We start from the raw sequence: 13,190 nt of genomic DNA on the forward strand, positions 1-13,190 counted from the left end.
GCTGTCCCTCCCTATGTCATTGCTTCCCACATGAACCACAACAGCTAGTTGTTCACCATTTTCAGAAGTTTATCCAGTGGTTCCATTATGTCCCGAACCCTTGCATCCTGAAGGCAACTGACCATATACAATTTGCAACCTTATCTGCAAACTAGACTGTCTATCCCTAGAATTACTGAGTCATCCACTAGTACTACCTTTCTAATCTGCCGACAATCGTCCCTCTCTTTTCCCAGGTTATTGTTTTTATAAACCTCGTTTGCCAAAGCTGTTCCCCAGGCACATGTTTGCAAAATCTTAATTTGAATTTCACATTTATGTCTCGAGTATCTGGGGAATATTTTCCTTTGTTGTTATTCACTGTGTCCTGATTGTGATGATAAGTCAACAATAAAGAATGGTTTCGAGAGAAGCTCTACACAAACAGGAACTAGGTGTCCGTAACTGATGAACTTAAGAGGTTATGATTCATTTCAGGATTCCCATCAATGAAAGGTCAAAGAATGTTCACAGAGTTTTGTATGTGGGAAAATGTCTCAACCTTTATAATGGGTGTTAACTTTTTATGTCTTCTCCTGTTTATAGTACACTTACAAGGAGAATTTTATCATGTTTCCTGAATATGATAAGCTCCTCAAGCAACAGTCAAATGTTTGCCAGGCTAATTGCTCATACACATTGATGCTGTGGCAGGCACAGTAAACCATCAAACATTAAGAAACATTAAAATGCTTAATGATGCATACCCTGGATATTTCACTGGTTTCCAACTCCAAATCAAACAGGAAGCAGAAAGAAGAAAAGGCAGCAAAAGCAGATAGCCAAGGCTTCATGTCGTATTCTCAGGACAACATTAATATTCAGCCATGCAGTCCCACAATTCCTCCTCTGAGGTACTACCTCAACTCAACCAGGGAAACCGGAAAATGCAATTGGTGTGGAACATCACAAGTCTCCCGTTTCCCTGATTTCTGCTCCTGATCTCACTTCCTTAATGGAACACAAGAAGAAAGGAAAAAGAAAAGATTGCGGTCAAAGCATTTGTAGCTGATGAAGTAAATCCCTCTTTCAGTTGACCACAACAAGGTTAATTTACAAAGGACCCCTTTCCTTATCATTTTTGTACATTTTACCTCTCCAAATACATTTAGTTTAAATTAATCAGGTTGACTTCAATTGATGAAAGGGGGAGTTAATTAGCTATTAAACTTGGGAAAGGAAAATCATATGCAACACATACACACAGGTTAGAAATGTGAAGTGAGCAAAAAGAACAAAGATATACAAATGGGTTCCATGAAGAGTGCATTAAGTTGGATATTGGCAACTCTGATGCTGATAGTGAAGCCAGTGATTTTGAGATTCTTGACTGCAAATTAAGTGTTTCCTCTTCAACAGTAACTTCATCGGTTTACGTGGTTTCCAGTACTCAAGAGAAAAGTCTCTTTTCTTGCAGCAGAGGGTATCTATCAGGTTCCCTTAAGATGTTAACTTCCTAGAATTGCAATAGCGTGAAGGCAGGCCACTTGGCCTATCAAACCCACACAAACCCTTTGAAGATTTTTCCACCCAGACCCATCCTATCCCCTGTAACTTCCATGGCAAATCCACCTAGCCTGCACATCTTTGGACTGTGAGAGGAGACCCACACAGACTCCACATAAACAGTCACCCAACGGTGGAATTGAACCTGGATCCCTAGCACTGTGAGGCAGTGCTAACCACTGAGCCACCACACAGCCCATTTCAAGCTAGTCCACACTAGAACATCAGCCCACTGTCACACACAAACCAGGGGATACTATTGGATTTAAAGCTACTTGTTATGCATTCTTGGGAGGGTAAAACACATGTCAACAGTTTGGTACATAATGCACAGACTTTCTCCTGAGAGGCATAGTCATTCCCTCATTTGTCTGTAGCCATGAGAGGGCACACTTCTGTTTGTTTTGAATTGCATCTCTCCTTTGAAGGGTTGCTGGTTGATATTCCCTTGGCATCTTTACAGGTGTGACACACCATGGTTCCTGACAGGCTTTGTCAGACAGTCAGTTTATTTATGTCTAGTCATTTTTTGGCTGTTTGCCCTCTCTTATAGACACACATTGCAATTATGCTCAAACTGTCTGTAAGTAATCCAGAATTGTAATCCACTGTTATGATAATATACATTTAACTTTGAACATGACATGTAATTACAAATTGTTACACTCATTGGAAAATATATATACATACAGATATCAAAGTTCTAATGAGTGGTAACACTTTTACCTAGAATTTGAAAGCTTTGGGTTTATGGGTCAATGGTGATGCTCCAATATAATACTGAAGAAAGGTTATATTCTAAAAGGGTCTGAATTTTGATTGATACGTGAACTGAAATATATTTAGTTGTGCAGGAGAAATAAAACTTGCAGTTAAATACTGCCTTTTAGTACTTCAGGACTTTGTATACACTTTAGTGAAGGTTGTTAAAAATTGCATTAGGCGACTTGATACAGGTTACTGGCCTGAATCAACACTGCAAAAAGAGAGAGAATTTTTTTTAACTGTATGAGTATAAATTACTAATCTAAGTTGTTTAAAAGTATAAACATGATGTGAGCACTGATCAGTAACATTGAGGAAGACAAATGTCGATAAATGCTCTGAAAAGCGAAGTTACTTTAAAAGAGTTCCTTGAAAGAGGCAATAGCCTTAATGTTTCACTCTGCATTCTCTGCCTATCGTCTGGCAGAATGAATTGGAACAGGTGGAAGAGCTTGTTACAGAAGGTGACCTACCAGTGGAAATGTTTATGTTTGCATACTGTAGTTGTAAATGTAACTTCTTAAATGGCTATTCACCAACATGCTTAAAGCCAGTGTGCATTTGGAGGATACAGTATGTGAATAACTTTGCAATGTTCCTGGAAGATGTGCAAATTGTTTCAATTGCAGAGTTATATGTGAAAAATAGCACTTGTTTACTCTCTGATCTTGGGAGATAGACTGAAGTGGGTCTTTTCCAGTTTATTTTTTCCCCAATAAGATGATGCTTTACTCTGTTCAACATTTTCCCATGGAAAGAACTATGGATTTGGGCTGCAATCACTGACTCATTGGTACTTCAGGTTGCACACTAATGGCAAAGCCATCAACATCTTGTTAGACCAAGACTTCTCATCCTTACTCCAATAAATTAATCTGGTTCAAACATTTCATCACAGTAAGGTATTACTATACAGGTAGGCAGTACTGAGACTCCCCTGTGACGCAACTCTTGATTGACAAACACAATGAAAAACAAGACAGGCCTCAATCTAGGGAGTATGGGTTACACATTAAATTGGCAGTATTGAAAAGATTGTATTGAGGTAAATTAGCTGATTTTGATGGCAAGTGGTACGAAATGTTGCAGAATTTATAAGGTAATGTGAAGGTAGAAGAAGGCTCATGTGGAACATGGCCCAGTGTAATGCATACAGAACAATGCAACTTTGTTCCTATTTCATCGCCAAAGTGACATTCCTGACTCATTCTGGAATGACTTCATGCCTCTGATTTAGTGCCGTACAGCTACTGCTCTTATTAATGTTGTAGTAAATGTGGTGACACTAAACAATGAGGGGAAAATTATCAACCTTTCGTATTGTGTGACAACAAAGTTTACATATTTTCTTGTGCGATTTTATTGGCTAATCTGAAGTCATTTTTGTGTAAGAACTGAATTGCCCAATAGTTTGAATTAAACAATGTGGGAAAAAGTATATAATTGAAATGAAGCAACTAAGATAAATACACTAACCAAATGTTAGACCTCCATATAGTTGTACTGTTCTAGTTACATGAACTTCTGGTGCCACCTGCTGGTGTGGGTTTATCAACAAAAATGCAATGATTCTCCTATTTTACAAGATTAAGAAATCACAACTGTGTATTAGCATCTTAGTTGCATTTATTTTCCATATATTTTAGCATTTAATTCAAAAGCAGCATAAGATCATGTTTTAAAGTTAATTGTGACCAAGCAGTGTATTCAACATTTGCTAAGCATCTCTTCAAAATATACTGGGACCTTTATCCTTTTGTTACATGCTTACTTTATTGAAACTTGTTTGAAAATTTCCCTACATTCAGAGGTGAACCACTAAAATGCAATGACTTTCTCAATACAGGTACCTCATACCACTAGCTGTTATAAGAATTCTGATGTTAAGAGCCAGTGCTGGGGTGTCACTACTGTGTGAGGCTCCCTGCCTCCATTCCTGATGAAGGGCTTTTGCCTGAAATGTTGATTTTCCTGCTCCTCGGATGCTACCTGACCTGCTGTGCTTTTCCAGCTCCACTCTAATCGAGACTCTGGTTTCCAGCATCTGCAGTCCTCACTTTTGTCCTGTCACTATTGTGTGGCACAATTTCTTTCCACAAATTATTCTGCTAAAAATCATTGTCTCCCTATTTCGCAGTAACTGAAATGCTTGAAACAAAAATGTTCAAATGCTTGAAACAAAAATGAGGAGGTATGTTTCATATACCTAACTTATTGTATGCATTAAATTTTTTTTTCATATTTGAATACAATCACTAAACTTTTTTTGTAAAACTTTTAGCTAATCTGAAATGGCTGAAATTTGGTAGTTTATTTTGATAATTAGAGGCTTTGATTACAAGAACTCAAACAGGGACATATACATATCTAGCAGAGGGTGCAAGCCCTGGCTCTCCAAGGCACCAACCTGTCCATGGATACCTGTGGATGCTTGTAGCAGCTGGGTCACCACATCGGAGCCATATTCCTGCAACCTTTAGGTAATGAGATCCATTATCTCCTGCAAAGCTGTCTGCTGCTCCTGCTCGAGCATTCTGACAAAGTTCCTGAATACCAACACTTCAGGGTCCCCTTCAGCCTGGAGTTATCATAGGAACTAGGTGTAGGAGTAGGCCTTTCAACTCTTTGAGCGTGTTCTGCCATTCAATATGATCATGTCTCACCCTTTATCTCATTGCTGTATTCTTGTTTACTCCCCATTTCATATGATGCCTTTAACTCTAAAGACATATTTAACACTTTCTTGAACATACCTATTTATTTGGCCTCCATAGCATTCTGAGGTCAAGAAATCCACTGTTCTTTGAGTGAAGAAATGTTTCCTCATCTCAGTCTTGTGACAGTTTACTCAGCATCCTCAGACTGTGTCTTCTGGTTTTAGTCTTCCCAACCAGGGGAAATATCCTTCCCGTATTTAGCCTGTTCAGCTTTAACATTTCATATGTTTCAATCAGATTCCCCACTCATTCTTCCAAGAGCAGGAGCCTGATCTGAGGCAGTCCTCCGAGTATCTGTGAGATATTGCATTTCCTCCTAGGCTGCTGTTGCAGCGAGGTGCTCACCAGCTTATGCCTCCAAGGTATTGAAATTCCATCTTCCCATTGAGCTGTTGGGGCTGTTGACACTTCCTAAGACTCATCCATGCTCCCTTCCTCATAAGTCAAAGATGAGACAGCCTGTTTCTCTACAGATATGGTATTCCACTGGTACCTGCAAGATACAAGGACAGAAGGCATTGCAGTCAATGATTAGATAAGTGGTATATGATACATAACCCTGACAGTGGTGTTATTGTGGGAGTGGTGGTGGAATGTAGAATGGTATTTGCTTGGTTGCTGGGATGTGGGTGTCTCAGTATCCCTTCAGGAGTACTCCTGGTCTTCTAATATGAGGATTATCTCTTCAGTGGGGGGTGAGCAGTCTGATGTCGAGCACCCCTCCTCCCTTACAGATCCCATTATTGGCTGTTTTCTCTTGAAATGAGTAGAAGGGATGGATTGAGTGGGAGGAAAGTGGGTGACATGGGTGTTAGGGCTGGTGCAGGCGGTGAGGTGGCCTGGTTGAGTGAGGAGGCACTGCATAGGACATACAGTGTTCATAATGTGAGGGAGTGAAAATGAGTGAGAAGATATTGCAGGCAATGGTGAGAATGGTAGAAAATGAGCCTTTGTGGCATGTGGGCGCAGTTCATAGGAATAGAGTGAAAGATAGCAAAAAGAACAGTGTGGCACTTACTCTGACAGAGCCAAGAGGTCATTAAATTTCTTGCAGCACTCTTAGGTGCTTCTCCACACCATTGTGACCACACTAACTTGCATGGAGACTTCTGATAATGCTTCGGGAATGGGACTCCAATCTCTTCCACCACTCCATTCAGTACAACCTCCAGGTACCTGTTGGGAGAATCGTGGCACCAGTTACCCATTCTCCGACACCTTCAGAGTGAGTAAGCCACCCTCAAAATGCCAGTGTTTGTCTTGGTATACACCAGCCTTTTAAATATAGTACAAGGTACCAGGATGTCCCTCTTTCAGCAGAGATCCAGTGTGTTTTTGTGGAAGCTAAGAGTGGTAGGATGGGTCTAGAATTGGATGAGGGTGTGCCACAGCAGTAGGTAGATAGATAGTGAGATGAGTTTAGTTAAGGTACAATGAGAGATCTCACTATGTCATGCTGACAGAGTCCTCTATGAAACGTCATGAAACTGGCAATGAAGCAATAAAATATAGGATTCAGCTCCGTAGCTCTACTTGAGGAGCTAACGTGTGAAAGAACTGGAAATTACACTTGTGTGTGTTGGAAATCTGTAAGATTATTGTTAGTGGTGAATCATGGATCAGAGGGAGCTAGAAATAGGGAATAATAGACAATAGACAATGGGTGCAGGAGTAGGCCATTCAGCCCTTCGAGCCTGCACCGCCATTCAATATGATCATGGCTGATCATTCCTAATCAGTATCCGCTTCCTGCCTTATCTCCATAACCCTTGATTCCACTATCTTTGAGAGCTCTATCCAACTCTTTCTTAAATGAATCCAGAGACTGGGCCTCCACTGCCCTCTGGGGCAGAGCATTCCACACAGCCACCACTCTCTGGGTGAAGAAGTTTCTCTTCATCTCTGTCCTAAATGGTCTACCCCATATTTTAAAGCTGTCTCCTCTGGTTTGGCACTCACCCATCAGCGGAAACATGTTTCCTGCCTACAGAGTGTCCAATCCTTTAATAATCTTATATGTCTCAATCAGAATCCCCTCTCAGTCTTCTAAACTCAAGAGTATACAAGCCTAGTCGCTTCAGTCTTTCAGTGTAAGGTAATCCCGCCATTCCAGGAATTGACCTCGTGAACCTACGCTGCACTCCCTCAATAGCCAGAATGTCTTTCCTCAAATTTGGAGACCAGAACTGCACACAGTACTCCAGGTGTGGTCTCACCAGGGCCCTGTACAGCTGCAGAAGCACCTCTTTGCTTCTATATTCAATTCCTCTTGTTATGAAGGCCAGCATGCTATTAGCCTTCTTCACTGTACCTGCATGCTTGCCTTCATTGACTGGTGTACAAGAACACCCAGATCTCTCTGTACTGCCCCTTTACTTAAATTGATTCCACTGAGGTAGTAATCTGCCTTCCTGTTCTTGCCACCAAAGTGGATAACCACACATTTATCCACATTAAACTGCATCTGCCATGCATCTGCCCACTCACCTAACTTGTCCAGGTCACCCTGTAATCTCCTAACATCCTCATCACATTTCACCCTGCCACCCAGCTTTGTATTATCAGTAAATTTGCTAATGTTATTGCTGATACCATCTTCTATATCATTAACATATATTGCAAAAAGCTGCAGTCCCAGCATGGATCCCTGCGGTACCCCACTGGTCACTGCCTGCCATTCTGAAATGGAGACGTTTATCACTACCCTTTGTTTCCTATCAGCCAACCAATTTTCAATCCAATCTAGTACTTTGTCCCCAATACCATGCGCCCTAATTTTACTCACTAACTTCCTGTGTGGGACTTTATCAAAAGCTTTCTGAAAGTCCAGGTACACTACATCTACTGGATCTCCCTCGTCCATCTTCAGAGTTACATCCTCAAAAAATTCAAGAAGATTAGTCAAGCATGATTTCCCCTTCATAAATCCATGCTGACTCTGTCCTATCCTGTTACTACTGTCCAGATGTGCCGTAATTTCATCCTTTATAATAGACTCCAGCATCTTTCCCATCACTGAGGTCAGACTAACTGGCCTATAATTTCCTGCTTTCTCTCTCCCACCTTTCTTAAAAAGTGGTATAACATTAGCCACCCTCCAATCCTCAGGAACCGACCCCGAATCTATCGAACTCTGGAAAATAATCACCAATGCATCCACGATTTCCCGAGCCACCTCCCTCAGTACCCTGGGATGTAGACCATCAGGCCCCGGAGACTTCTCAACCTTCAGACCTAACAGTCTCTCCAACACCAAATCCTGGCAAATATAGATTCCCTTAAGTTCAGGTCCTACAGCCACTGTTACCTCAGGGAGATTGCTTGTGTCTTCCCCAGTGAACACAGATCTGAAGTACCCATTTAATTCTTTTGCCATTTCTTTGTTCCCCATAATATATTCCCCTGTTTCTGTCTTCAAGGGCCCAATTTTAGTCCTAACCATTTTTTTTTTGCCTTGCACATACTTAAAAAAGCTTTTACTATCCTCCTTTATATTATTGGCCAGTTTACCTTTGTACCTCATTTTTCCTCTGCGTATTTCCTTCTCAGTAATCCCTCTATTGCTTTTTAAAAGCTTCCCAGTCCTCAGTTTTCCCACTTATCTTTGCTATGTTATACTTTTTCTCTTTTAACTTTATATGTTTCTTAACTTCCCCTGTCAGCCACACCGCCCATGCCTCCTCCTGGGATCTTTCTTCCTTTTTGGAATGAACTGATTCTGCAACTTCTGCATTATACACAGAAATATCTGCCATTGTTCCTCCACGGTCATCCCTGCTAAGGTATTGCACCATTGAACTTTGGCCAGCTCCTCCCTCATAGCTCCATAGTTCCCTTTATTCAACAGAAGTACTGTCACTTCAGACTGTACCCTCTCCCTTTCAAATTGCAGATTGAAGCTAAATGTATTATGGTCACTACTTCCCAATGGTTGATTCACTTCGAGGTCTCTGACCAATTCTAGTTCGTTACACAATACCAGATTCAGAATTGCCTTCTCCCTGGTAGGCTCCAGCACCAGCTGCTCTAAGAATCCATCTCTGAGGCACTCCACAAAGTCTCTTTCTTGAGGTCCAAAACCATCCTGATTCTCCCAGTCTACCTGCATGTTAAAATCCCCCATAACAACTGTAGTAACATCTTTGCGACAGGCCAATTTCAGCTCCTGATTCATCTTACATCCGACATCCAGACTACTGTTTGGGGGCCTATAGATGACTCCCAAGAGGGTCTTTTTACCCTTAGTATTTCGCAGCTCTATCCACACTGACTCTACATCCCCTGACTCTAGGTCCCGCCGCACAAGGGACTGAATATCCTCCCTTACCAACAAGGCCACCCACCCCCTCTGCCCGTTAGTCTGTCCTTACGATAGCACGTGTAGCCTTGAATATTCATTTCCCAGGCCCTGTCACTTGAAGCCACGTCTCAGTTATCCCCACAATATCGTATCTGCCAATTTCCATAAGCTCATTGATCTTATGTCTAATGCTTTTAATTTGTTACTGCTCTCACCCTTCCCATCAACCCCTATTTCACTCAACCTTACAGCATGATCCCTTTCCGAGTTTTCTGCCTCATTGATACAGTTGTCTTTCTTGACTTCTCTTGTTCTAACTTTCCCTTCAATTTCCTTTTTAAACATCCAATTTGTCCCCTCCCCCCGCTACTTAGTTTAAATGTAGTGGTGTTGCAGTCGAAAACCTGCCTGCAAGAATGCTGGTCCGGTCCCTAACCTATTAAGGTGCAAACCGTCTCTCTTGTAGAACACACCCACTCTAATAGCAATCACTTACCTTCCCGACCGGCTTTGCGCTCCGCCTGAACATCCGCCCAGCTCCCGCCGCTCTCTGCTGCGAAAAAGGATGAGGGATGGATGTTACTGAGGGTGAAATTGGTCCATGTCATTGGAAAAGAAAATCCAAAATGGTCTAATGTCAAGTGATAGAATCCATTACACAATTGAGCAAGATACTAGTTTCTTTTGCTGTCTCCTAATGCTGTCATGGTTTAGAACATTCACAATTCCAATTGAATGATTTCTACTGAAAGCAAAGGACTTAAACCTTAATACTTTGCTTAATGCAGATTTAACAGCTATATCACAGTAAACAAACTCAGGGAATGCTGAAGTCATACTGGACTCGAAACATTCACTCTTTTTTTCCCACTGACGCACTGAGTTTCTCCAATATTCTCTGTGTTTGTTACAGATTTCCAGCATCTGCAGTGCTTTGCCTTTCCTTCAGCCCTATTTTAAAATAACCAACAAACATATTTTACCACACAGGCAGTAAATGTAGTGATTAATATTTTGAGAGCTAATATTAAGACAAATTAAGTAGGTACAATATCAGTAAAAGAAAGCACAAACTCTCCTGAGCTCCATCAGTACACATCTCCATTGATGGAACATAATTCTCCAAGGTTTAATTAGTTCTAGAATTTTTATCATCCAAATAATTATCCCAACGCACATATGAATAGATGTTACTTTCTAAATTTAGAATATACTTTCTCATGCTTGTTTTCAAAGTTTAATTCCCTTTTTCAAAGAATGCAAACAAAGCAAAATATTAATCATCCTCCATAAATGGATCTAACGTATTCAAAGACAAACGTAAATTAAACATAGCCACTAAAAAAACTCTGTAAGAATGGTTGCTTGGGGATTTGATTATCCTATTAATTAACTGAAGTGGCTAATTCCTTAAAATAAACTTTTGTACAGTCATAGTGAGATAAATTAGAAACATGAAATGGCATTCAGTTCTCTGTAGAGCTCAGGGAAATTTGAAGTAATGAAGGCCTTCAGTTCACTGATATCAGCATAAAGGTTATAAATTAACAATTTTCTTTAATTGCACGTAAGCATTAAACTTAATGAATCTTCTGAAAAAATGCATGACTGGTGGAAAAATATTCAGCTGATCATTTATGTTCTAATTTTGATCTTACACATTACAAATAATGAATCCAAACTTTGTCTAAAAATTTGACCTCTTTCACAAGTCACATGTCTCCAGTTCTGCATGATTTACTTTCCAAAATATATTGGAATCTATAACTGAAATACATACCTAGGACTCCATGGATTATCATGATGTGGAGATGCAGATGTTGGACTTGTGTGGAAAAAGTCATAAATCACACGACACCAGGTTATAGTTCAACAGGTTTATTTAAAATCCTGATGAAGGAACAGCCCTGTGAATGCTTGTGTAGTGACCTAGGACCATAGTCTTGACTACAGCGGTTTATGTTCAACTTACGATCACTCATACTTACAAATGTGATTCTATACAGGACTGTAATTTTAAATATCCAACATACGATCATTTCTTAACTTAGGAATGGCTGTTTTGTATTGTTCTGTATACTGTTCCAACTTCGTACAAATCCACTTGCAAATAGACTTAGGAACCGATTTGTACATGTTTGTATTTCAGCCCAAACACACTTCTTTTCACAAGAAAAACAACTTTCCAAACACATTATATAACTGAGTTATCAGGTTAAACATTACAATATCAAAGGTTCTCATGTATTAACAACATTTTGTTATTTTAGGTGGTTCCAGGCTTGTTCATTTCTTTATACCCATGGCACACATGATTTTTAAAGTGTTTGTGTACTTGTGATAAAAGTTGTCATAGTCCCAGAGGAGCATAGGGTTGCTATCTCATTAGACAGAGATGACTAGAGCTGATTTAACCAGAATATCACACCTCAGGTGAAGGGCAAGGTTGAGAAGGAGAATCCTTCATGTTGACTTTAGCCAGTGCGTTGTTGGTGTCAGTACAGATGTCGGCTGTCGGTATTTTTTCTCCAACACTTGCTGGTTAGAATGGTGTGCCTCTGGTTCAGGTTTGAAAGCTTCTCCGCTGATGTATGCTGTTGCCTTAGACATCCCTTCAACTTACTTGCATTAGTCGTTTCTGACAATGAAAGGCAATCTTTTACATTTCTTTTTACTTTGGCATTAAGTTGTCATTGTGGTCTTGCAATTAAACCCTCCTATTCTATTTAATTATCGGTTGAACAGTTGATGTGGCCTGCTAATCACAATCTTTTCTGGTATTTCTTAGTCTGAGCTTTTGTCTTGCTTCGCCTTTAGCATTGTTACCATTATCTGAAATTCCAAATGTTATATTTTGTCATAGCACTGGACTCTCAGATTAATTTGCCCTCCCAGGGACATGATCATTCCAACACTCTTCCAACTTCACCACCAAGGATTTCATTTTGGATCACCATCTGGTGTAACATCTCAGTCTGCGTAGCTCATAATGTTACTGGAAGACCGGTGTCTATCTGGTACTTCAAATTCATCTGATGCTCTTGATCTGATGTCTTAATTGCAACAGTTAGAAACCATTTTTCTCTAAACTTAATGATAATTTACCTACCCAATCTAATTGTTTTGGTTGAATATATGCATTTAAAATTATATGCGTCTTGGTGGTGACAATGTTCACATGAACTTCTTGTGCTCTTTTCTCAGCAGTAATGTCATTGGGCATTTAGCTTCATACTTGGCATAAGGAACAATAAGTTGTTACCTTTTGTCCAAACCCATTAGTAAACATGCAGACAAACTTAAGTGATCAATTCTTCATTGCTTTCTGTGAAGTTGGACATCTTTGAAATGTTTGATTTCTGTCTTCAGGTCTAAAAATGAGGACTCTCACCTCTCATTATAATTCCAATAAAGACTTACCCAGCTGCTTCTTGTGTCTGGAATTTCCTACAGTTTTTTAACTCCCAATTACTCAACTCCTGAATCCAGCCACTTGTGGATCACCTTTCTTTTTAATCTGGGAACCATGAGTTAAATCCTATGTTTTCATTTTGGCAAAATCCGAGTTGCATCGAATTTTTTAGAGTATTTCCTGCTGACAGAGCTAACAAGTCTTCTCACCCTTTCTTAACAAACTCACCTCATTAAATTGCCCACCCTGTACCTAAGAACTCTCTCATGTATGACTGCAGCCTACCTTACCTCACATCATTCCCAGAACAGCTTGCCACTCGTCAGATATCCACCAAAATATCGGCATCCCTTGTGTCTCGAGCCATCCTTAAATGCCTATTGTGCACCTGGATCAACACTGCTGTCTGGCATTGCCCCTTACCAGGAATGTTATAGCACAGCAACGATAA

Source organism: Hemiscyllium ocellatum, chromosome 23 (genome assembly GCF_020745735.1).
Source record: "Hemiscyllium ocellatum isolate sHemOce1 chromosome 23, sHemOce1.pat.X.cur, whole genome shotgun sequence".
Lineage (NCBI taxonomy): Eukaryota > Metazoa > Chordata > Chondrichthyes > Orectolobiformes > Hemiscylliidae > Hemiscyllium > Hemiscyllium ocellatum.